Below are 25367 nucleotides of genomic sequence, written 5' to 3'. Positions count from 1 at the left end.
ACAATCTATGCCATAATGCATGCAAATATCAACTGCCCTCATTTATTTCCTTCATACCAGTATTACAGGTGCCTTTTTCTTGCTTAATGCTCCCACAGAGTGCGATCCCTGTGACTGTGGCACTGCAGGTGAAAGCTGATGATTTTTATTGTGTTTATCCTGAGTAACTCTAGCTCCAGAAGGGCCCACCCAGGACTGTACCACAACAGCAAGGTGTGGCAGAAATCAGGGCTGGCTGGCTGACCAGCAATGTTAGCAAGGGCACTAACAAGGCAAAGGATTGGCAATAAGGGAAGGACACTTGCAGACAGGTGGTTCATGACCCATTGCATCACTGCCACTTCTTGCTGTGACTGTCACCCCCACCACCACGCCACCACCCAGCTCTGGGTAGCAGTGCTGGAAATGCACTGCACTTTGAGCACTGGAATTGCTGGGCATGATGACATGAGTCTGACCTTGCAGCCATTTCATTGGCTTCTGCTTTTTCTGGAGCAGAGATACCAATCATGACTCAATCTGTAACTGTTCCCATCAGGTTGGCCACAACTCAGTGCTGGAGTGGATGGGTTCCAAACACTGCGCCAGATTGAAGCCAGAGTCTTTCATGCTCCGTGACATTAAGGGCAGGCTTTCTAACCTGCCAACGCACCAATCCTTCTTCTGTCGGCCACCCCATCCCCATTGCAGTTCTCATCTGAATCCCCTGTAGCTGAAATGGAGTGTGACTTCATCCTCTGGTGAACTGGCTCCAATTCTTTGAGACCTCACTGCAGGTCACTCATGCTCAGTGTCCGAAATGAGGAATAACTGGTTGAGGGACAGAGTGGTTGAGGAAAGAAATTCCAGTGTTCGTACCTTGGCAGCTCACAGCAATGCCACCTGTGAGCTAACTACAACTGGAAATGTTCAGGAATGAGTTAGTGTAAGACTGTAGATAGCTCTGAAAACTAGGAGACTGGAGGGGATTACAGAGATTAGGGGAGGGATTCAAGACCGTGGAGGGATTTGAAACCGAAACTAGAGTTTATTAATTAATATTAAAATTGAGGATTTGCTGAACTTGGAATTGATGCAGGTCAAGGGGCACAGGATGTGCTATGAACGGTTAACATAAACAGCAGAAGACCCTGATTTTATCGAGAATAGAAAGCGGGAGGTGCGCAGGGTGCATTGGAATAATTAAGTGCAAAGGGACCAATAGCAAGAAAGTCTGTTTCAGCAACAAATAAACTGGGATTGGAACAAAGTAAGATGTTACAACAGCATTCGTTTGATCGTTCTTTGTGAAAGGGGTGGGGAGCGGTTGTGAGGAAAGAAGGGGTGAGGGTAGGACATTTCCATAATTCTTCTTTCTTTGAATTAGAGTTTCTTTATTTAGTTTTACTGTCTTCTGTCCCTGTAGAGTGCACTGGGTTAATGGCAGGAAATGTACAAGGAGAAGTCCCCTCAGTGACAGCCAACTATGTGAGAGCTATTAAAAGAGGAATTACTAAATAATGGTTACTAAATCTGGAGAACTATGATTTTGTTTACTAATGAGATTTATCAGCTCTGGTTTCTTTCAGTTGACAGCAAGAGGTTTGTTGATGAATCTCTAACATTCACAGCTTTGACTTTCAACCAACTTTCCACAAGGGGTGGGGGGGGGTGGGGTTCATGAATGGAAGGAGCTGCCAACAGATGTGGTCGAGGCAGATAAAATTGCTGTATTTAAAAGACATTTGGACAGGTACACAATTAGGAAAGGTTTAGACGGATACCAAACACAGGCAAATGGGACCGGTTAAGTTTGGGACACCTGATCAGTACAGATGATTGGGACTGAAGGTCCTCATTCTGTGCTGTATGACTCTATGAATCTATGACTGAAGAGCTAACTAGGTGTGTGCATGAGGGCAATGCATTTGATACAGTCTACTTGGGCATCAGCAAAGCTTTTGACAAGATCCCCCATTTGAAGACTGTTAGAACAGGAAACAGTCCATGGGATCCGAGGACACATGTGCACAGGAAATCATAACTCATGTAATTTGATTGAGTTTTTTAAAGTAGTAATCAAGAGCATTGATTAAGGCAGAAAGATGGATGCATACGGGCTTCAGTAAGGCGTTCAAGAAGGTTCCTCACGGTAGTCCAAGAGGGAAGTTAAATCACACGGAGCACAGGGAGAGCTAGCCATAGAACATAGAACATAACAGCACAGTACAGGCCCTTCGGCCCTCGATCTTGTGCCGACCTGTCATGCCGATCTCAAGCCCATCTACCTGCAGTCTTCCATGTATGCCCATATGCTTATCCAATGGCGACTTAAATGTACCTAAAGTTGGCAAATCTACGACCGTTGCAGGCAAAGCGTTCCATTCCCTTACTACTCTCTGAGTAAACAAACTACCTCTGACATCTGTCCTATATCTTTCACCCCGCAATTTAAAGCTATGCCCCCTCGTGTTCGCCGTCACCATCCGAGGAAAAAGGCTCTCCCTATCCACCCTATCTAACCTTCTGATTATTTTATATGTCTCAATTAAGTCACCTCTCAACCTTCTTCTCTCTAATGAAAACAGCCTCAAGTCCCTCAGCCATTCATTCTAAGACCTTCCCTCTATACCAGGCAACATCCTAGTAAATCTCCTCTGCACCCTTTTCAAAGCTTCCACATCCTTCTTATAATGCGGTGACCAGAACTGTACACAATACTCCAAGTGCGGCCGCACCAGAGTTTTGTACAGCTTCACCATAACCTCTTGGTTCCGGAACTCGATCCCTCTATTAATCAAAGCTAAAACACTGTATGCCTTCTTAACAGCCCTGTCACCCTGGGTGGCAACTTTCAAGGATCTGTGTTCATGGACACCAAGATCTCTCTGCTCATCTATACTACTAAGCATCTTACCATTAGCCCTGTACTGTGCCTTCTGGTTACTCCTACCAAAGTGCATCACCTCACACTTGTCTGCATTAAACTCCATTTGCCACCTCTCAGACCAGCTCTGCAGCTTATCTATGTCCCTCTGCAACCAATCCTTTGTCACTATCCACAAGTCCACCGATCTTAGTGTCATCTGCAAATTTACTAACCCATCCTTCTACGCCCTCATCCAGGTCATTTATAAAAATGACAAACAGCAGTGGACCCAACACCCACCCTTGCGGTACACCACCAGTAACTGGTCTCCAGGATGAACGTTTCCCATCAACTACCACGCTCTGTCTTCTTTCAGCAAGCTAATTTCCGATCCAAACTGCTATATCTCCCACAATTCCATTCCTCTGCATTTGTACAATAGTCTGTTATGGGGAACCTTATCGAACGCCTTGCTGAAATCCATATACACCACATCAACCGGTTTACTCTCATCCACCTGTTTGGTCACCTTCTCAAAGAACTCAGTAAGGTTTGTGAAGCACGACCTTCCCTTCACAAAACAATGCTGACTATCCCGAATCAATTTATTCTTTTCTAGATGATTGTAAATCCTATCCCATATAACCTTTTTCAACACTTTACCGACAAGTGAGGGAAGGCTCACTGGCCGATAATTACCAGGTTTGTCTCTACTCCCCTTCTTGAACAGGGGAACCACAATTGCTATCCTCCAGTCATCTGGCACTATTCCTGTAGACAATGATGAGTTAATGATCAATGCCAAAGGCTCAGCAATCTCCTCCCTGGATTCTCAGAGGATCCGAGGATAAATCCCATCCGGCCCAGGGGTCATAGCTATCTTCACCCTCTGTAGGATTTCAAATACCTCTTCCTTGTGAACCTCAATCCCACTTAGTCCAGTAGCCTGTTTGTCTGTATTCTCCTCGACAACATTGTGGTTTTCCAGAGTGAATACTGTTGAAAAATAATCATTTAGCGCTTCCCCTATCTCATCTGACTCCACACACAACTTACCACTACTATCCTTGATTGGGCCTCATCTTACTTTTGTCATTCTTTTATTCCTTAAATACCGATAGAAAGCCTGAGGGGATACCCTGATCCGATCCACCAACAACTTCTCATGTCTCCTCCTGGATCTTCTGAGCTCTCTCTTTCGGTCTTTCCTGGCTACCTTGTAACCCTCAATCACCCTAACTGAGCCTTCACATCTGAAAGTAACAGAAGCCGCCTTCTTCCTCTTGACCAGAGATTCCACTTCCTTCATAAACCACGGCTCCCGCACCCTACAGCTTACTGCCTGCCTGACAGGTACGTACTTATCTAGGACACACAGGAGCTTTTCCTTGAATAAGCTCCACATTTCGATTGTGCCCATCCACTGCAGTTTCCTTCTCCATCCTATGCTCCCTAAATCTTGCATAATCTCTTCGTAATTGCCTTTCCGCCAGCTATAACTCTTGTCCAGTGGTGTACACCTATCCCTTTCCATCACTTAAGTAAACATCACAGAATTGTGATCGCTATCACCAAGGTGATCAACGACTTTGAAATCTAACACCTGGCCAGGATCATCACACAGTACTGATGTGGTCACTGCACCCCAATTCCATCAGTCAATACATCCCATTTCACTCAGTCACTGTATCCCATGTCCCTCAGTCACTGCATCCCATTTCACTCAGTCACTGTATCCCGTTTCTCACTGAGGCTGCATTCAATTTCCGTCAATCACTGCATCCCATTTCCGTCAGTCAAGGCATCCCAATTCCCATAGTCACTGCATCCCATTTCCCTCAGTCACTGCATCCCATGTCCCTCAGTCACTGCATCCCATTTCACACAATCACTGCATCTCCTTCACCACAGTCACTGCGTCCAATTTCCATCAGTCACTGTTTCCTATATCTCGCAGACGCTGCATTCAATTTCCCACACTCACTGTATCCCAATTTCCATCGTCACAGCATCTCCTTTCCCTCAGTCTCTGCATCGCATTTCACTCAGTGATTGCATCCCATTGCCCTCAGTCACTGCATCCCATTTCCCTCAGTCACTGCATACCATTTCCGTCAGTCACTGCACCCCATTTCACTCAGTCACTGCATCCCAGGTCCCTCGGTCACTGCACCCCAAGCCCGCTCGGGCACTGCATCCCTATTAACACACTCACTCCTTCCCAGTACCTCAGTCACTGCATCACATTTACATCAGACACTGCATCTCATTTCACTCAGTCACTGCAGCTCATGTCACTCTGTCACTGCATCCAATTTCCATCAGTCACTGCATCCAATTTCCATCAGTCACTGCATCTCATTTCACTCATTCACTTCATCCCATTTCACGCAGTCACTGCATCCCATTTCACTCAGTGACTGCATCCCATTTCACTCAGTGACTGAATCAAATTTCACTCAGTCACTGCATCCCATTTCCCTCAGTCACTGGATCCCATTTCAAGGAGTCACTGCATCCCATTTCACGCTGTCACTGCGTCCCATTTCACTCAGTCACTGCATCCCATTTCCATCAGTCACTGCATCGCATTTCACGCAGTCACTGCATCCCATTTCACTCAGTCACTGCATCCCATTTCACTCAGTCACTGCATTTCCTTTCCCCGAGACACTGCATCCCATTTACATTAGACACTGCATCCCATTTCCATCAGACAATGCATCCCATTTCACTCAGTCACTACATTCAATTTCCGACAGTCACTGCATCCTATTTCTATCAGTCAGTGCATCACATTTCTGTCAATCACTGGATCCCATTTCATTCAGTGATGCGTCCCATTTCACTCAGAGACTGCATCACATTTCACTCAGTCACTGCATCACATTTCACTCAGTCACTGCATCTCCTTCACCATAGTCACTGCATTCCTTTTCCATCAGTCACTGTTTCCCGTATCTCACAGGCGCTGCATTCAATTTCCTACACTCACTGCATCCCATTTCCCATAGTCACAGCATCTCATTTCACTCAGGCACTGTATCCCATTTCCCTCACTCACTGCACCCCAAGTCCGCTCGGGCACTGCATCCCCATGAACTCAGTCACTCCTTCCCAGTACCTCAGTCACTGCATCCCATTTCCATCAGTCACTGCATCCCATTTCCATCAGTCACTGCATCCCATTTCACGCAGTCACTGCATCCCATTTCACGCAGTCACTGCATCCCATTTCACGCAGTCACTGCATCCCATTTCACGCAGTCACTGCATCACATTTCCCTCAGTCACTGCATCTCATTTCCCTCAGTCACTGCATCACATTTCACGCAGTCACTGCATCCCATTTCACTCAATCACTGCATCCAATTTCCATCAGTCACTGTTTCCCATATCTCACAGACGCTGCATTCAATTTCCCACCCTCACTGCATCCCATTTCCCATCGTCACAGCATCACCTTTCCCTCATTCTTTGCATTGCAATTCCCACAGTCACTGCATCCCATTTCCATTAGTCACTGTATCCCATTTCCATCAGTCATTGCAACCCATTTTCCTCAGTCACTGCATCGCATTTCACACAATCAGTGCATCCCATTTTATTCAGTGACTGCATCACATTTCACTCAGTCACTGCATCCCATTTCCCTCAGTCACTGCATCCCATTTGCATCCGTCACTGCATCCCATTTGCATCCGTCACTGCATCCCATTTCACGCAGTCACTGCATCCCATTTCACGCAGTCACTGCATCCCATTTCACGCAGTCACTGCATCAGAGTTCACTCTGTCACTGCATCACATTTCACGCAGTCACTGCATCCCATTTCACTCAATCACTGCATCCCATTTCACTCAATCACTGCATCACATTTCACGCAGTCACTGCATCCCATTTCACGCAGTCACTGCATCCCATTTCACTCAATCACTGCTTCCCATTTCACACAGTCACTGCATCCCATTTCACGCAGTCACTGCATCCCATTGCACTCAGCCACTGCATCTCATTTCCGTCAGTTACTGCATCATATTTCCATCAAACAAGGCATCTCATTTCACTTAGTCACTGCATCCCATTTCCCTCAATCACTGCATCCCATTTCACTCAGAGACTGCATCCCATTTCACTCAGTCACTGCATCCCATTTCACTCAGTCACTGCATCCCATTTCACTCAGTCACTGCATCCCATTTCACTCAGTCACTGCATCACATTTCTCTCAGTCACTGCTCCCATTTCACTCAGTCACTGCATCTCCCTCACCATAGTCACTGCATTCCAATTCCATTAGTCACTGTTTCCCGTATCTCAAAGGCACTGCATTCAATTTCCCACACTCACTGCATCCCATTTCCCATAGTCACAGCATCTCCTTTCCCTGAGTCTCTGCATCGCATTTCACTCAGTCAATGCTTCCCATGTCCCTCAGTCACTGCATCCCATGTCCCTCACTCACTGCCTCCCATTTCCCTCAGCCACTGCATCACATTTCACTCAGTCACTGCATCGCAATTCACTCATTGATTGCATCCCATTTCCCTCAGTCACTGCATCTCATTTCACTCGGTCAGTGCATCCCATTTCACGCAGTCACTGCATCCCATTTCACTCAGTGACTGCATCCCAATTCACTCAGTGACTGCATCCTATTTCCCTCAGTCACTGCATCCCATTTCACTCAGACAATGCATCTCATTTCCCTCAGTCACTGCATCCCATTTCCCTCAGTCACTGCATCCCATTTCCATCAGTCACTGCATCCCATTTCACGCAGTCACTGCATCCCATTTCACTCAGTCACTGCATCCCCTTCACCACAGTCACTGCATCCCATTTCCATCAGTCACTGTTTCCCGTATCTCACAGACAGTGCATTCAATGCTTCTCATTTCACTCAGTCACTGCAGCTCATGTCGCTCTGCCACTGCATCTAATTTCCATCAGTCAGTGCATCTCATTTCACTCAGTCAGTGCATCTCATTTCACTCAGTCAGTGCATTGCATTTAACTCAGTCACTCCTTCCCAGTACCTCAGTCACTGCATCACATTTCAATCAGACACTGCATCTCATTTCACTCAGTCAGTGCACCTCATGTCACTCTGTCACTGCATCCAATTTCCATCAGTCACTGCATCCCATTTCACTCAGTGATGCATCCCATTTCACTCAGTGACTGCATCCCAATTCACTCAGTGACTGAATCACATTTCACTCAGTCACTGCATCGCATTTCACGCAGTCACTGCATCTCCTTCAACTCAGTTACTGCATCCCATTTCCGTCAGTCACTGTTTCCCGTATCTCACAGACGCTGCATTCAATTTCACACACTCAGTGCATCCCATTTCCCATAATGACAGGATCTCCTTGCCCTCAGTGTCATCAACTCATTTCACTCAGTGATTGCTTCCTTCTTCCCACAAATACTGCACGCCATTTCCCTCAGTCACTGCATCCCATTTCCGTCAGTCACTGCATCTCATTTCACTCGGTCAGTGCATCTTATTTCCCTCAGTCACTACATCCGATTTCACTCAGTCACTGCATCCCATTTCGCTCAGTCACTGCATCCCATTTCCCTCAGTGATGCATCCCATTTCCCTCAGTCAATGTATCCCATTTGCATCAGTCACTGCATCCCATTTGCATCAGTCACTGCATCCCATTTGCATCAGTCACTGCATCCCATTTCACACAATCACTGCATCCCATTTCACTCAGACACTGCATCTCATTTCCTTCAGTCACTGCATCCCATTTCCCTCAGTCACTGCGTCCCATTTCCATCAGTCACTGCATCACATTTCCGTCAATGACTGCATCCCATGCCCGTCAGTCAAGGCATCCCATTTCCGTGTGTCACTGCATTCCAATTCACTCAGTCACTGCATCGCATTTCCCACAGTCACTGCATCCCATTTCCATCAGTCATTGCAACCCATTTTCCCTCAGTCACTGCATCCCATTTCACTCAGTCACTGCGTCCCATTTCCCTCAGTGACGCATCCCATTTCACTCAGCGACTGCATCCCATTTCACTCAGCGACTGCATCCCATTTCACTCAGTCACTGCATCCGATTTCACTCAGTCACTGCATCCCATTTCACTCAATCACTGCATCACATTTCCAGTCACTGTTTCCCGTATCTCACAGACGATGCATTCAATTTCCCACACTCACTGCATCCCATTTCCCATAGTCACAGAATCTCCTTTCCTTCAGTCTCTGCATCGCATTTCACTCCGTGATTGCATCCTCCTTGCTACAAATACTGCATCCCATGTCCCTCAGTCACTGCATCCCATTTCACTCAGTCAGTGCGTCCCTTTTCGGTCAGGCACTGTATCCCATTTCCCTCAGTCACTGCACCCCATGCCCGCTCGGGCACTGATTCCCTATTAACTCAGAAACTCCTTCCAGTACCTCTGTCACTGCAGCTCATGTCCCTCAGTCACTGCATCCTATTTCCCTCAGTCACTGCATCCCATGTCCCTCAGTCACTGCATCCCATGTCCCTTAGTCACTGCATCCCATGTCGCTCAGTCACTGCATCCCATTTCACACAATCAGTGCATCCCATTTCACACAATCAGTGCATCTCATTTCCCTCAGTCACTGCATCCCATTTCCCTCAGTCACTGCAACCCATTTCCCTCAGTCAATGTATCCCATTTCCCTCAGTCACTGCATCCCATTTCACTCAATCACTGCATCCCATTTCCCTGAGTCACTGCATCCCATTTCCCTGAGTCACTGCATCCCATTTCCCTCAGTCACTGCATCCCATTTCCCTCAGTTACTGCATCCCATTTTCATCAGTCACTGCATCACATTTCCATCAATCACTGCATCCCATTTCCTTCAGTCAAGGCATCCCATTTCCCTGTGTCACTGCATCCCAATTCACTCAGTCACTGCATCGCATTTCCCACAGTCAGTGCATCCCATTTTCATCAGTCACTATATCCCATTTCCATCAGTCATTGCAACCCATTTTCCCTCAGTCACTGCATCCCATTTCACTCAGTCACTGCATCCCATTTCCCTCAGTCACTGCATCCCATTTCCCTCAGTCACTGCATCCCATTTCCCTCAGTCACTGCATCTCATTTCCCTCAGTCACTGCATCTCATTTCCCTCAGTCACTGCATCTCATTTCCCTCAGTCACTGCATCTCATTTCACTCAGTCACTGCATCCCATTTCACTCAGTCGCGGCATCCCCTTCACCACAGTCACTGCATCCCCTTTCCATCAGTCACTGTTTCCCGTATCTCACAGACAGTGCATTCAATGCTTCTCATTTTACTCAGTCTCTGCAGCGCATGTCGCTCTGTCACTGCATCCAATTTCCATCAGTCAGTGCATCTCATATCACTCAGTCAGTGCATCGCATTTCACTCAGTCACTGCATCGCATTTCACTCAGTCACTGCATCGCATTTCACTCAGTCACTCCTACACAGTACCTCAGTCACTGCATACCATTTCCCTCAGTCACTGCATCACATTTCAATCAGACACTGCATATCATTTCACTCAGTCACTGCACCTCATGTCACTCTGTCACTGCATCCAATTTCCATCAGTCACTGCATCCCATTTCACTCAGTGATGCATCCCATTTCACTCAGTGACTGCATCCCAATTCACTCAGTGACTGCATCCTATTTCCCTCAGTCACTGCATCCCATTTCACTCAGACAATGCATCTCATTTCCCTCAGTCACTGCATCCCATTTCCCTCAGTCACTGCATCCCATTTCCATCAGTCACTGCATCACATTTCCGTCAATCACTGAATCCCATTTCCGTCAGTCAAGGCATCCCATTTCCGTGTGTCACTGCATCCCAATTCACTCAGTCACTGCATCGCATTTCCCACAGTCACTGCATCCCATTTCCATCAGTCACTGTATCCCATTTCCATCACTCATTGCAACCCATTTTCCCTCAGTCACTGCATCCCATTTCACACAAAAAGTGCATCCCATTTTATTCAGTGACTGCATCACATTTCACTCAGTCACTGCATCCAATTCCCATCAGTCACTGCATCCCATTTCACTCAGTGACTGCATCCCAATTCACTCAGTGACTGAATCACATTTCACTCAGTCACTGCATCGCATTTCACGCAGTCACTGCATCGCATTTCACTCAGTCACTGCATCGCATTTCACTCAGTCACTGCATCCCATTTCACTCAGTCACTGCATCCCATTTCACTCAGTCACTGCATCTCATTTCACTCAGTCACTGCATCCCATTTCCCTCAATCACTTCATCTCATTTCACTCAGGCACTGTATCCCATTTCCCTCACTCACTGCACCCCAAGTCCGCTCAGGCACTGCATCCCCATGAACTCAGTCACTCCTTCCCAGTACCTCAGTCACTGCATCCCATTTCCCTCAGGTACTGCATCACATTTCCATCAGATACTGCAGCTCATGTCACTCTGTCACTGCATCCCTTTTCCCTCAGCCACTGCATCCCATTTCCCACAGTCACTGCATCCCATTTCCATTAGTCACGATATCCCATTTCCATCACTCATTGCAACCCATTTTCCCTCAGTCACTGCATCCCATTTCACTCAGTCACTGCATCCCATTTCCCTCAGTCACTGCATCTCATTTCCCTCAGTCACTGCATCTCATTTCACTCAGTCGCTGCATCCCATTTCACTCAGTCACTGCATCCCATTTCACTCAGTCGCTGCATCCCCTTCACCACAGTCACTGCATCCCATTTCCATCAGTCACTGTTTCCCGTATCTCACAGACAGTGCATTCAATGCTTCTCATTTTACTCAGTCTCTGCAGCGCATGTCGCTCTGTCACTGCATCCAATTTCCATCAGTCAGTGCATCTCATATCACTCAGTCACTGCATCGCATTTCCCACAGTCACTGCATCCCATTTCCATCAGTCACTATATCCCATTTCCATCAGTCATTGCAACCCATTTTCCCTCAGTCACTGCATCCCATTTCACTCAGTCACTGCATCCCATTTCCCTCAGTGATGCATCCCATTTCACTCAGCGACTGCATCCCATTTCACTCAGTGACTAAATCACATTTCACTCAGTCACTGCATCCGATTTCACTCAGTCACTGCATCCCATTTCAAGCAGTCACTGCATCACATTTCACTCAGTCACTGCATCACATTTCACTCAGTCACTGCATCACATTTCACTCAGTCACTGCATCACATTTCAAACAGTCACTGCATCACATTTCACTCAGTCACTGCATCCCATTTCACGCAGCCACTGCATCACATTTCACTCAGTCACTGCATCACATTTCCCTCAGTCACTGCATCACATTTCCCTCAGTCACTGCATCACATTTCCATCAGACACTGCAGCTCATGTCACTCTGTCACTGCATCCAATTTCCATCAGTCACTGCATCTCATTTCACTCATTCACTTCATCCCATTTCACGCAGTCACTGCATCCCATTTCACTCAGTGACTGCATCCCATTTCACTCAGTGACTGCATCCCATTTCACTCAGTCACTGCATCCCATTTCCCTCAGTCACTGGATCCCATTTCAAGGAGTCACTGCATCCCATTTCACGCTGTCACTGCGTCCCATTTCACTCAGTCACTGCATCCCATTTCCATCAGTCACTGCATCGCATTTCACGCAGTCACTGCATCCCATTTCACTCAGTCACTGCATCCCATTTCACTCAGTCACTGCATCCCATTTCACTCAGTCACTGCATTTCCTTTCCCCGAGACACTGCATCCCATTTACATTAGACACTGCATCCCATTTCCATCAGACAATGCATCCCATTTCACTCAGTCACTACATTCAATTTCCGACAGTCACTGCATCCTATTTCTATCAGTCAGTGCATCACATTTCTGTCAATCACTGGATCCCATTTCATTCAGTGATGCGTCCCATTTCACTCAGAGACTGCATCACATTTCACTCAGTCACTGCATCACATTTCACTCAGTCACTGCATCTCCTTCACCATAGTCACTGCATTCCTTTTCCATCAGTCACTGTTTCCCGTATCTCACAGGCGCTGCATTCAATTTCCTACACTCACTGCATCCCATTTCCCATAGTCACAGCATCTCATTTCACTCAGGCACTGTATCCCATTTCCCTCACTCACTGCACCCCAAGTCCGCTCGGGCACTGCATCCCCATGAACTCAGTCACTCCTTCCCAGTACCTCAGTCACTGCATCCCATTCCCATCAGTCACTGCATCCCATTTCCATCAGTCACTGCATCCCATTTCACGCAGTCACTGCATCCCATTTCACGCAGTCACTGCATCCCATTTCACGCAGTCACTGCATCACATTTCCCTCAGTCACTGCATCTCATTTCCCTCAGTCACTGCATCACATTTCACGCAGTCACTGCATCCCATTTCACTCAATCACTGCATCCAATTTCCATCAGTCACTGTTTCCCATATCTCACAGACGCTGCATTCAATTTCCCACCCTCACTGCATCCCATTTCCCATCGTCACAGCATCACCTTTCCCTCATTCTTTGCATTGCAATTCCCACAGTCACTGCATCCCATTTCCATTAGTCACTGTATCCCATTTCCATCAGTCATTGCAACCCATTTTCCTCAGTCACTGCATCGCATTTCACACAATCAGTGCATCCCATTTTATTCAGTGACTGCATCACATTTCACTCAGTCACTGCATCCCATTTCCCTCAGTCACTGCATCCCATTTGCATCCGTCACTGCATCCCATTTGCATCCGTCACTGCATCCCATTTCACGCAGTCACTGCATCCCATTTCACGCAGTCACTGCATCCCATTTCACGCAGTCACTGCATCAGAGTTCACTCTGTCACTGCATCACATTTCACGCAGTCACTGCATCCCATTTCACTCAATCACTGCATCCCATTTCACTCAATCACTGCATCCCATTTCACGCAGTCACTGCATCCCATTTCACGCAGTCACTGCATCCCATTTCACTCAATCACTGCTTCCCATTTCACTCAGCCACTGCATCTCATTTCCGTCAGTTACTGCATCATATTTCCATCAAACAAGGCATCTCATTTCACTCAGTCACTGCATCGCATTTCACTCAATCAGTGCTTCCCATTTCACTTAGTCACTGCATCTCATTTCACTTAGTCACTGCATCCCATTTCCCTCAATCACTGCATCCCATTTCACTCAGAGACTGCATCCCATTTCACTCAGTCACTGCATCCCATTTCACTCAGTCACTGCATCCCATTTCACTCAGTCACTGCATCCCATTTCACTCAGTCACTGCATCACATTTCTCTCAGTCACTGCTCCCATTTCACTCAGTCACTGCATCTCCCTCACCATAGTCACTGCATTCCAATTCCATTAGTCACTGTTTCCCGTATCTCAAAGGCACTGCATTCAATTTCCCACACTCACTGCATCCCATTTCCCATAGTCACAGCATCTCCTTTCCCTGAGTCTCTGCATCGCATTTCACTCAGTCAATGCTTCCCATGTCCCTCAGTCACTGCATCCCATGTCCCTCACTCACTGCCTCCCATTTCCCTCAGTCACTGCATCACATTTCACTCAGTCACTGCATCGCAATTCACTCATTGATTGCATCCCATTTCCCTCAGTCACGGCATCTCATTTCACTCGGTCAGTGCATCCCATTTCACGCAGTCACTGCATCCCATTTCACTCAGTCACTGCATCCCCTTCACCACAGTCACTGCATCCCATTTCCATCAGTCACTGTTTCCCGTATCTCACAGACAGTGCATTCAATGCTTCTCATTTCACTCAGTCACTGCAGCTCATGTCGCTCTGCCACTGCATCTAATTTCCATCAGTCAGTGCATCTCATTTCACTCAGTCAGTGCATCTCATTTCACTCAGTCAGTGCATTGCATTTAACTCAGTCACTCCTTCCCAGTACCTCAGTCACTGCATCACATTTCAATCAGACACTGCATCTCATTTCACTCAGTCAGTGCACCTCATGTCACTCTGTCACTGCATCCAATTTCCATCAGTCACTGCATCCCATTTCACTCAGTGATGCATCCCATTTCACTCAGTGACTGCATCCCAATTCACTCAGTGACTGAATCACATTTCACTCAGTCACTGCATCGCATTTCACGCAGTCACTGCATCTCCTTCAACTCAGTTACTGCATCCCATTTCCGTCAGTCACTGTTTCCCGTATCTCACAGACGCTGCATTCAATTTCACACACTCAGTGCATCCCATTTCCCATAATGACAGGATCTCCTTGCCCTCAGTGTCATCAACTCATTTCACTCAGTGATTACTTCCTTCTTCCCACAAATACTGCACGCCATTTCCCTCAGTCACTGCATCCCATTTCCGTCAGTCACTGCATCTCATTTCACTCGGTCAGTGCATCTTATTTCCCTCAGTCACTACATCCGATTTCACTCAGTCACTGCATCCCATTTCGCTCAGTCACTGCATCCCATTTCCCTCAGTGATGCATCCCATTTCCCTCAGTCAATGTATCCCATTTGCATCAGTCACTGCATCCCATTTGCATCAGTCACTGCATCCCATTTGCATCAGTCACTGCATCCCATTTCACACAATCACTGCATCCCATTTCACTCAGACACTGCATCTCATTTCCTTCAGTCACTGCATCCCATTTCCCTCAGTCACTGCGTCCCATTTCCATCAGTCACTGCATCACATTTCCGTCAATGACTGCATCCCATGCCCGTCAGTCAAGGCATCCCATTTCCGTGTGTCACTGCATTCCAATTCACTCAGTCACTGCATCGCATTTCCCACAGTCACTGCATCCCATTTCCATCAGTCATTGCAACCCATTTTCCCTCAGTCACTGCATCCCATTTCACTCAGTCACTGCGTCCCATTTCCCTCAGTGACGCATCCCATTTCACTCAGCGACTGCATCCCATTTCACTCAGCGACTGCATCCCATTTCACTCAGTCACTGCATCCGATTTCACTCAGTCACTGCATCCCATTTCACTCAATCACTGCATCACATTTCCAGTCACTGTTTCCCGTATCTCACAGACGATGCATTCAATTTCCCACACTCACTGCATCCCATTTCCCATAGTCACAGAATCTCCTTTCCTTCAGTCTCTGCATCGCATTTCACTCCGTGATTGCATCCTCCTTGCTACAAATACTGCATCCCATGTCCCTCAGTCACTGCATCCCATTTCACTCAGTCAGTGCGTCCCTTTTCGGTCAGGCACTGTATCCCATTTCCCTCAGTCACTGCACCCCATGCCCGCTCGGGCACTGATTCCCTATTAACTCAGAAACTCCTTCCAGTACCTCTGTCACTGCAGCTCATGTCCCTCAGTCACTGCATCCTATTTCCCTCAGTCACTGCATCCCATGTCCCTCAGTCACTGCATCCCATGTCCCTTAGTCACTGCATCCCATGTCGCTCAGTCACTGCATCCCATTTCACACAATCAGTGCATCCCATTTCACACAATCAGTGCATCTCATTTCCCTCAGTCACTGCATCCCATTTCCCTCAGTCACTGCAACCCATTTCCCTCAGTCAATGTATCCCATTTCCCTCAGTCACTGCATCCCATTTCACTCAATCACTGCATCCCATTTCCCTCAGTCACTGCATCGCATTTCACTCAGTCACTGCATCGCATTTCACTCAGTCACTGCATCGCATTTCACTCAGTCACTGCATCGCATTTCACTCAGTCACTCCTACACAGTACCTCAGTCACTGCATACCATTTCCCTCAGTCACTGCATCACATTTCAATCAGACACTGCATATCATTTCACTCAGTCACTGCACCTCATGTCACTCTGTCACTGCATCCAATTTCCATCAGTCACTGCATCCCATTTCACTCAGTGATGCATCCCATTTCACTCAGTGACTGCATCCCAATTCACTCAGTGACTGCATCCTATTTCCCTCAGTCACTGCATCCCATTTCACTCAGACAATGCATCTCATTTCCCTCAGTCACTGCATCCCATTTCCCTCAGTCACTGCATCCCATTTCCATCAGTCACTGCATCACATTTCCGTCAATCACTGAATCCCATTTCCGTCAGTCAAGGCATCCCATTTCCGTCAGTCAAGGCATCCCATTTCCGTGTGTCACTGCATCCCAATTCACTCAGTCACTGCATCGCATTTCCCACAGTCACTGCATCCCATTTCCATCAGTCACTGTATCCCATTTCCATCACTCATTGCAACCCATTTTCCCTCAGTCACTGCATCCCATTTCACACAAAAAGTGCATCCCATTTTATTCAGTGACTGCATCACATTTCACTCAGTCACTGCATCCAATTCCCATCAGTCACTGCATCCCATTTCACTCAGTGACTGCATCCCAATTCACTCAGTGACTGAATCACATTTCACTCAGTCACTGCATCGCATTTCACGCAGTCACTGCATCGCATTTCACTCAGTCACTGCATCGCATTTCACTCAGTCACTGCATCGCATTTCACTCAGTCACTGCATCCCATTTCACTCAGTCACTGCATCCCATTTCACTCAGTCACTGCATCCCATTTCACTCAGTCACTGCATCTCATTTCACTCAGTCACTGCATCCCATTTCCCTCAATCACTTCATCTCATTTCACTCAGGCACTGTATCCCATTTCCCTCACTCACTGCACCCCAAGTCCGCTCAGGCACTGCATCCCCATGAACTCAGTCACTCCTTCCCAGTACCTCAGTCACTGCATCCCATTTCCCTCAGGTACTGCATCACATTTCCATCAGATACTGCAGCTCATGTCACTCTGTCACTGCATCCCTTTTCCCTCAGCCACTGCATCCCATTTCCCACAGTCACTGCATCCCATTTCCATTAGTCACGATATCCCATTTCCATCACTCATTGCAACCCATTTTCCCTCAGTCACTGCATCCCATTTCACTCAGTCACTGCATCCCATTTCCCTCAGTCACTGCATCTCATTTCCCTCAGTCGCTGCATCCCATTTCACTCAGTCACTGCATCCCATTTCACTCAGTCGCTGCATCCCCTTCACCACAGTCACTGCATCCCATTTCCATCAGTCACTGTTTCCCGTATCTCACAGACAGTGCATTCAATGCTTCTCATTTTACTCAGTCTCTGCAGCGCATGTCGCTCTGTCACTGCATCCAATTTCCATCAGTCAGTGCATCTCATATCACTCAGTCACTGCATCGCATTTCCCACAGTCACTGCATCCCATTTCCATCAGTCACTATATCCCATTTCCATCAGTCATTGCAACCCATTTTCCCTCAGTCACTGCATCCCATTTCACTCAGTCACTGCATCCCATTTCCCTCAGTGATGCATCCCATTTCACTCAGCGACTGCATCCCATTTCACTCAGTGACTAAATCACATTTCACTCAGTCACTGCATCCGATTTCACTCAGTCACTGCATCCCATTTCAAGCAGTCACTGCATCACATTTCACTCAGTCACTGCATCACATTTCACTCAGTCACTGCATCACATTTCACTCAGTCACTGCATCACATTTCAAACAGTCACTGCATCACATTTCACTCAGTCACTGCATCCCATTTCACGCAGCCACTGCATCACATTTCACTCAGTCACTGCATCACATTTCCCTCAGTCACTGCATCACATTTCCCTCAGTCACTGCATCACATTTCCATCAGACACTGCAGCTCATGTCACTCTGTCACTGCATCCAATTTCCATCAGTCAGTGCATCTCATTTCACTCAGTGACAGCATCACAGTTCACTGAGTCACTGCATCACAGTTCACCCACTGACTGAATCACAGTTCACTCAGTGAGCGCATCACATTTCACTCAGTGAGGGAATCACATTTCACTGTGACTGAATCACATTTCACTCAGTCACAGCGTCCCATTTCCCTCAGTCACAGCGTCCCATTTCCCTCAGTCACAGCGTCCCATTTCCCTCAGTCACTGCATCCCAGTTCCCTCAGTCACTGCATCCCAGTTCCCTCAGTCACTGCATCCCAGTTCCCTCAGTCACTGCATCCCATTCCACTCAGTCACTGCATCTCCTTCAACACAGTCAGTGCATCCCATTTCCATCAGTCACTGTTTCCCTTATCTCACAGATGCTGCATTCAATTTCCCACATTCACTGCATCCCATTGCACATAGTCACAGCATCTCCTTGCCCTCAGTCTCAGCATCTCATTTCACTCAGTGATTGCATCCTTCTTCCCACAAATACTGCATCCCATTTCCCTCAGTCACTGCATCCCATTTCACTCGGTCAGTGCATCCCATTTCACTCAGTCACAGCATCACATTTCACTCAGTCACAGCATCCCATCTACTCAATCACTGCATCTCCTTCGCCACAGTCACTGCATCACATTTCCATCAGTCACTGTTTCCCGTATCTCACAGACAATGAATTCAATTTCCCTCAGTCACTGCATCCCATTTCCCTCAGTCACTGCATCCCATTTCCCTCAGTCACTGCATCACATTTCCATCAGACACTGCAGCTCATGTCACTCTGTCACTGCATCCAATTTCCATCGGTCACTGCATGCCATTTCACTCAGTGATGCATCCAATTTCAAGCAGTCACTGCATCACATTTCAAACAGTCACTGCATCACATTTCACTCAGTCACTGCATCACATTTCAAACAGTCACTGCATCACATTTCAAACAGTCACTGCATCACATTTCAAACAGTCACTGCATCACATTTCAAACAGTCACTGCATCACATTTCAAACAGTCACTGCATCACATTTCACTCAGTCACAGCATCACATTTCACGCAGCCACTGCATCACATTTCACTCAGTCACTGCATCACATTTCACTCAGTCACTGCATCACATTTCACTCAGTCACTGCATCCCATTTACTCAATCACTGCATCTCCTTCACCACAGTCACTGCATCACATGTCCATCAGTCACTGTTTCCCGTATCTCACAGATGATGCATTCAATTTCCCGCACTCACTGCATCCCATTTCCCTCAGTGACTGCATCCCATTTCCCTCAGTCTTTGCATCCAATTTCCATCAGTCACTGCATCCCATTTCACCTAGTCCCTGCATCCCATTGCACTCAGTGATGCATCCCATTGCACTCAGTGACTGCATCGCATTTCACTCAGTCACTGCAACCCATTTCACGCAATCACTGCATCCCATTTCCCTCAGTCACTGCATCCCAATTCCCTCAGGTCACTGCATCCCATGTCCGTGTGTCACTGCATCCCATGTCCGTGTGTCACTGCATCCCATGTCCCTAAGTCACTGCATCCCATGTCCCTCAGTCACTGCATCCCATTTCACCCAGTCAGTGCGTCCCTTTTCGGTCAGGCACTGTATCCCATTTCCCTCAGTCACTGCACCCCAAGCCCGCTCGGGCACTGATTCCCTATTAACTCAGAAACTCCTTCCCAGTCCCTCTGTCAGTGCAGCTCATGTCACTCTGTCACTGCATCCCATTTCCCTCAGTCACGGCATCCAATGTCCCTCAGTCACTGCATCCCACGTCCCTCCGTCACTGCATCCCATGTCCCTCAGTCACTGCATCCCATGTCCCTCAGTCACTGCATCCCATGTCCCTCAGTCACTGCATCTCATTTCACTCAGTCACTGCATCTCATTTCACTCAGCCACTGCATCCCATTTCACTCAGTCACTGCATCACAGTACACTCAGTTACTGAATCACAGTACACTCAGTGAGTGCAACATATTTCACTCAGTGACGGAATCACATTTCACTCAGTCACTGCGTCCCATTTCACGCAGTCATTGGATTCCATTTCACGCAGTCACTGCATCGCATTTCACGCAGTCATTCCTTCCCATTTCACGCAGTCACTGCATCCCATTTCACGCAGTCACTGCATCCCATTTCACGCAGTCACTGCATCCCATTTCGCTCAGTCACTGCATCCCATGTCCCTCAGTCACTGCATCCCATGTCCCTCAGTCACTGCATCCCATGTCCCTCAGTCACTGCATCCAATGTCCCTCAGTCACTGCATCTCATTTCCGTCAGTTACTGCATATTTCCATCAAACAATGCATCTCATTTCACTCAGTCACTGCAGATCACGTCACTCTGTCACTGCATCCATTTCCATCAGTCACTGCATCCCATTACCCCCAGTCACTGCATCCCATTACCCCCAGTCGCAGCATCCCATTTCCCACAGACACTGCATTTCCTTTCCCTTAGTCATTGCATCTCATTTCCACCAGTCACTGCATCCCATTTCACGCCCCACTGCATCCCATTTCACTCAGCCACTGCATCCCATTTCACTCAGCCACTGCATCCCATTTCACTCAGCCACTGCATCCCATTTCACTCAGCCACTGCATCCCATTTCACTCAGCCACTGCATCGCATTTCACTCAGCCACTGCATCGCATTTCACTCAGCCACTGCATCGCATTTCACTCAGCCACTGCATCGCATTTCCCTCAGTCACTGCATCCCAGTTCCCTCGGTCATTGCATCTCATGTCACTCAGTCACTGCAGCTCATGTCACTCAGTCACTGCAGCTCATGTCACTCAGTCACTGCAGCTCATGTCACTCTGCCACTGCATCCAATTTCCATCAGTCACTGCATCTCATTTCACTCATTAACTGCATCCCATCTCACTCAGTCACTGCATCCCATTTCCCACAGTCACTGCATCTCCTTTCCCCAAGTCACGGCATCTCATTTCCATCAGTCACTGCTTCCCATTTCACTCAGTCACTGCATCCCATTTCCCTCAGTCACGGCATTCCATTTCCCTCAGTCGCTGGATCCCATTTCTCTCAGTCACTGCATCCCGTTTCTCACTGATGCGGCATTCAATTTCCGTCAGACACTGCATCCCATTTCCATCAGTCACTGCATCTCCTTTCCATCAGTCACTGCGTCCCATTTCACTCAGTCACTGCGTCCCATTTCACACAGTCACTGCATCCCATTTCCCAGTCACTGCATCCCATTTCATTCAGTCACTGCATCCCATTACCCTCAGTCACGGCATCTCATTACCTTCAGTCGCAGGATCCCATTTCCAACAGACACTGCATTCCATTTCCGTCAGTCACTGCCTCCCATTTCCCTCAGTCTCGGCATCTCATTTCCCTCAGTCACTGCATCCCATTTCCCTCAGTCACTGCATCCCATTTCCTCAGTCACTGCATCCCATTTCACTCAGTCACTGCATCCCATTTCACTCAGTCACTGCATCCCATTTCACAGAGTCACTGCATCTCCTTTCCATCAGTCACTGCGTCCCATTTCACTTCGTCACTGCGTCCCATTTCCATCAATCACTGCATCCCATTTCGCAGTCACGGCATCCCATTTCTCTCAGTCACTGGTTCCCATTGTCCTCAGTCACTGCATCCCATTGTCCTCAGTCACTGCATCACACCTCACTCAGTCACTGCATCCCACCTCACTCAGTCACTGCATGCCATCTCACTCAGTCACTGCATCCCATTTCACTCAGTCACTGCATCCCATTTCACTCAGTCACTGCATCCCATTAACTTCAGTCACAGGATACCATTTCAAACAGACACTGCATCCCATTTCCGTCAGTCACTGCATCCCATTTCCCTCAGTCACTGAATACCATTTCCATCAGTCACTGCATCCCGTTCACTCAGTCGCGGCATCTCATTTCCCTCAGTCACTGCATCCCATTTCCCTCAGTCACTGCATCCCATTTCACTCAGTCACTGCATCCCATTTCACTCAGTCACTGCATCCCATTTCAGTCAGTCACTGCAACACATTTCACTCACTGACTGCATCCCATTTCACTCAGTGACTGAATCACATTTCACTCAGTGACTGAATCACATTTCACTCAGTCAGTGCTTCCCATTTCACTCAATCACTGCATCTCCTTCACCACAGTCACTGCATCCCATTTCCAACAGTCATTGTTTCCCGTATCTCACAGACGCTGCATTCAATTTCCCACACTCACTGCATCCCATTTCCCACAGTCACAGCATCTCCTTTCCCTCAGTCTCTGCATCGCATTTCACTCAGCCGATGCATCCCATGTCCCTCAGTCACTGCATCCCATGTCCCTCAGTCACTGCATCCCATGTCCCTCAGGCACCGCATCCCATGTCCCTCAGTCACCGCATCCCATGTCCCTCAGTCACCGCAACCCATTTCACGCAGTCACTGCATCCCATGTCCCTCAGTCACTGCATCCCACGTCCCTCATTCACTGCATCCCACGTCCCTCAGTCACTGCATCCCACGTCCCTCAGTCACTGCATCCCATTTCACTGAGTCACTGCATCCCATTTCCCTCATTCACTGCATCCCATGTCCCTCAGTCACTGCATCCCATGTCCTTCAGTCACTGCATCTCATTTCACTCGGTCAAATCATCCCATTTCCCTCATTCACTGTATCCCATTTCCCTCAGTTACTGCATTCCATTTCACGAGGTCAATGTATCTCATTTCACTGAGTGACTGCATCCCATTTCCATCAGTCACTGCAACCCATTTCACTCAGTCACTGCATCCTATTTCCCTGAGCCACTGCATCCCATTTCACTCAGTGACTGCATCACAGTTCACTCAGTGACTGAATCACAGTTGACTCAGTGACTGAATCACAGTTGACTCAGTGACTGAATCACAGTACACTGAGTGAGTGCATCATATTTCACTCAGTGACAGAATCACATTTCACTCAGTGACTGAATCACATTTCACTCAGTGACTGAATCACATTTCACGCAGCCACTGCATCGCATTTCACGCAGTCATTGCATCCCATTTCACTCAGTCACTGCATCCATTTTCCCATCGTCACAGCATCTCATTTCCCACAGTCTCTGTATCTCATTTCAATCAGTTATTGCATCCTACTTCCCAAAAATCGTGCATCCCATTTCGCTCAGTCACTGCATCCCATGTCCCTCAGTCACTGCATCCCATGTCCCTCAGTCACTGCATCCCATGTCCCTCAGTCACTGCATCCCATGTCCCTCAGTCACTGCATCCCATTACACAGAGTCACTGCATCTCCTTTCCATCAGTCACTGCGTCCCATTTCACTTCGTCACTGCGTCCCATTTCCATCAATCACTGCATCCCATTTCCCAGTCACGGCATCCCATTTCTCTCAGTCACTGCATCCCATTGTCCTCAGTCACTGCATCCCACCTCACTCGGTCACTGCATCCCACCTCACTCAGTCACTGCATCCCACCTCACTCAGTCACTGCATCCCACCTCACTCAGTCACTGCATCCCACCTCACTCAGTCACTGCATCCCACCTCACTCAGTCACTGCATCCCACCTCACTCAGTCACTGCATCCCACCTCACTCAGTCACTGCATCCCATGACCCTCAGTCACTGCATCCCATTTCACTCAGTCACTGCATCCAATTAACTTCAGTCACAGGATCCCATTTCAAACAGACACTGCATCCCATTTCCGTCAGTCACTGCATCCCATTTCCCTCAGTCACTGCATACCATTTCCATCAGTCACTGCATCCCGTTCACTCAGTCGCGGCATCTCATTTCCCTCAGTCACCGCATCCCATTTCCCTCAGTCACCGCATCTCATTTCACTCAGTCACCGCAACCCATTTCACGCAGTCACTGCATCCCATGTCCCTCAGTCACTGCATCCCACGTCCCTCATTCACTGCATCCCACGTCCCTCAGTCACTGCATTCCCATTTCACTTCGTCACTGCATCCCATTTCACTCAGTCACTGCATCCCATGTCCCTCAGTCACTGCATCCCATGTCCTTCAGTCACTGCATCTCATTTCACTCAGTCAAAGCATCCCATTTCCCTCATTCACTGTATCCCATTTCCCTCAGTTACTGCATTCCATTTCACTCAGTCAATGTATCTCATTTCACTGAATCACTGCATCCCATTTCCATCAGTCACTGCATCCCATTTCACTCAGTCACTGCATCCTATTTCCCTGAGCCACTGCATCCCATTTCACTCAGTGACTGCATCACAGTTCACTCAGTGACTGAATCACAGTTGACTCAGTGACTGAATCACAGTACACTGAGTGAGTGCATCACATTTCACTCAGTGACTGAATCACATTTCACTGAGTCACTGCATCCCATTTCACTCAGTCACTGCATCCCATTTCACTCAGTCACTGCATGCCACCTCACTCAGTCACTGCATCCCACCTCACTCAGTCACTGCATCCCACCTCACTCAGTCACTGCATCCCATTAACTTCAGTCACAGGATCCCATTTCAAACAGACACTGCATCCCATTTCCCTCAGTCACTGCATCCCATTTCCCTCAGTCACTGCATACCATTTCCATCAGTCACTGCATCCCGTTCACTCAGTCGCGGCATCTCATTTCCCTCAGTCGCGGCATCTCATTTCCCTCAGTCACTGCATCCCATTTCCCTCAGTCACTGCATCCCATTTCACTCAGTCACTGCATCCCAT

The 25367-nt window shown here is 47.8% G+C and overlaps 1 long non-coding RNA gene across 1 annotated transcript in view; it reads right to left on the bottom strand.

Annotated features, from left to right (window-relative positions):
• The window catches only part of LOC132206756 (uncharacterized), a 57259-nt gene that overhangs the window by 333 nt on the left and 31559 nt on the right, over positions 1–25367 (bottom strand). The window lies entirely within an intron of this gene.

The sequence above is a fragment of the Stegostoma tigrinum genome, chromosome 43 (assembly GCF_030684315.1).
Source record: "Stegostoma tigrinum isolate sSteTig4 chromosome 43, sSteTig4.hap1, whole genome shotgun sequence".
Taxonomy (NCBI): Eukaryota; Metazoa; Chordata; class Chondrichthyes; order Orectolobiformes; family Stegostomatidae; genus Stegostoma; species Stegostoma tigrinum.
Note: the sequence above shows the minus strand (reverse complement) of the source record. Positions and strands in the feature narration are given on the sequence as shown.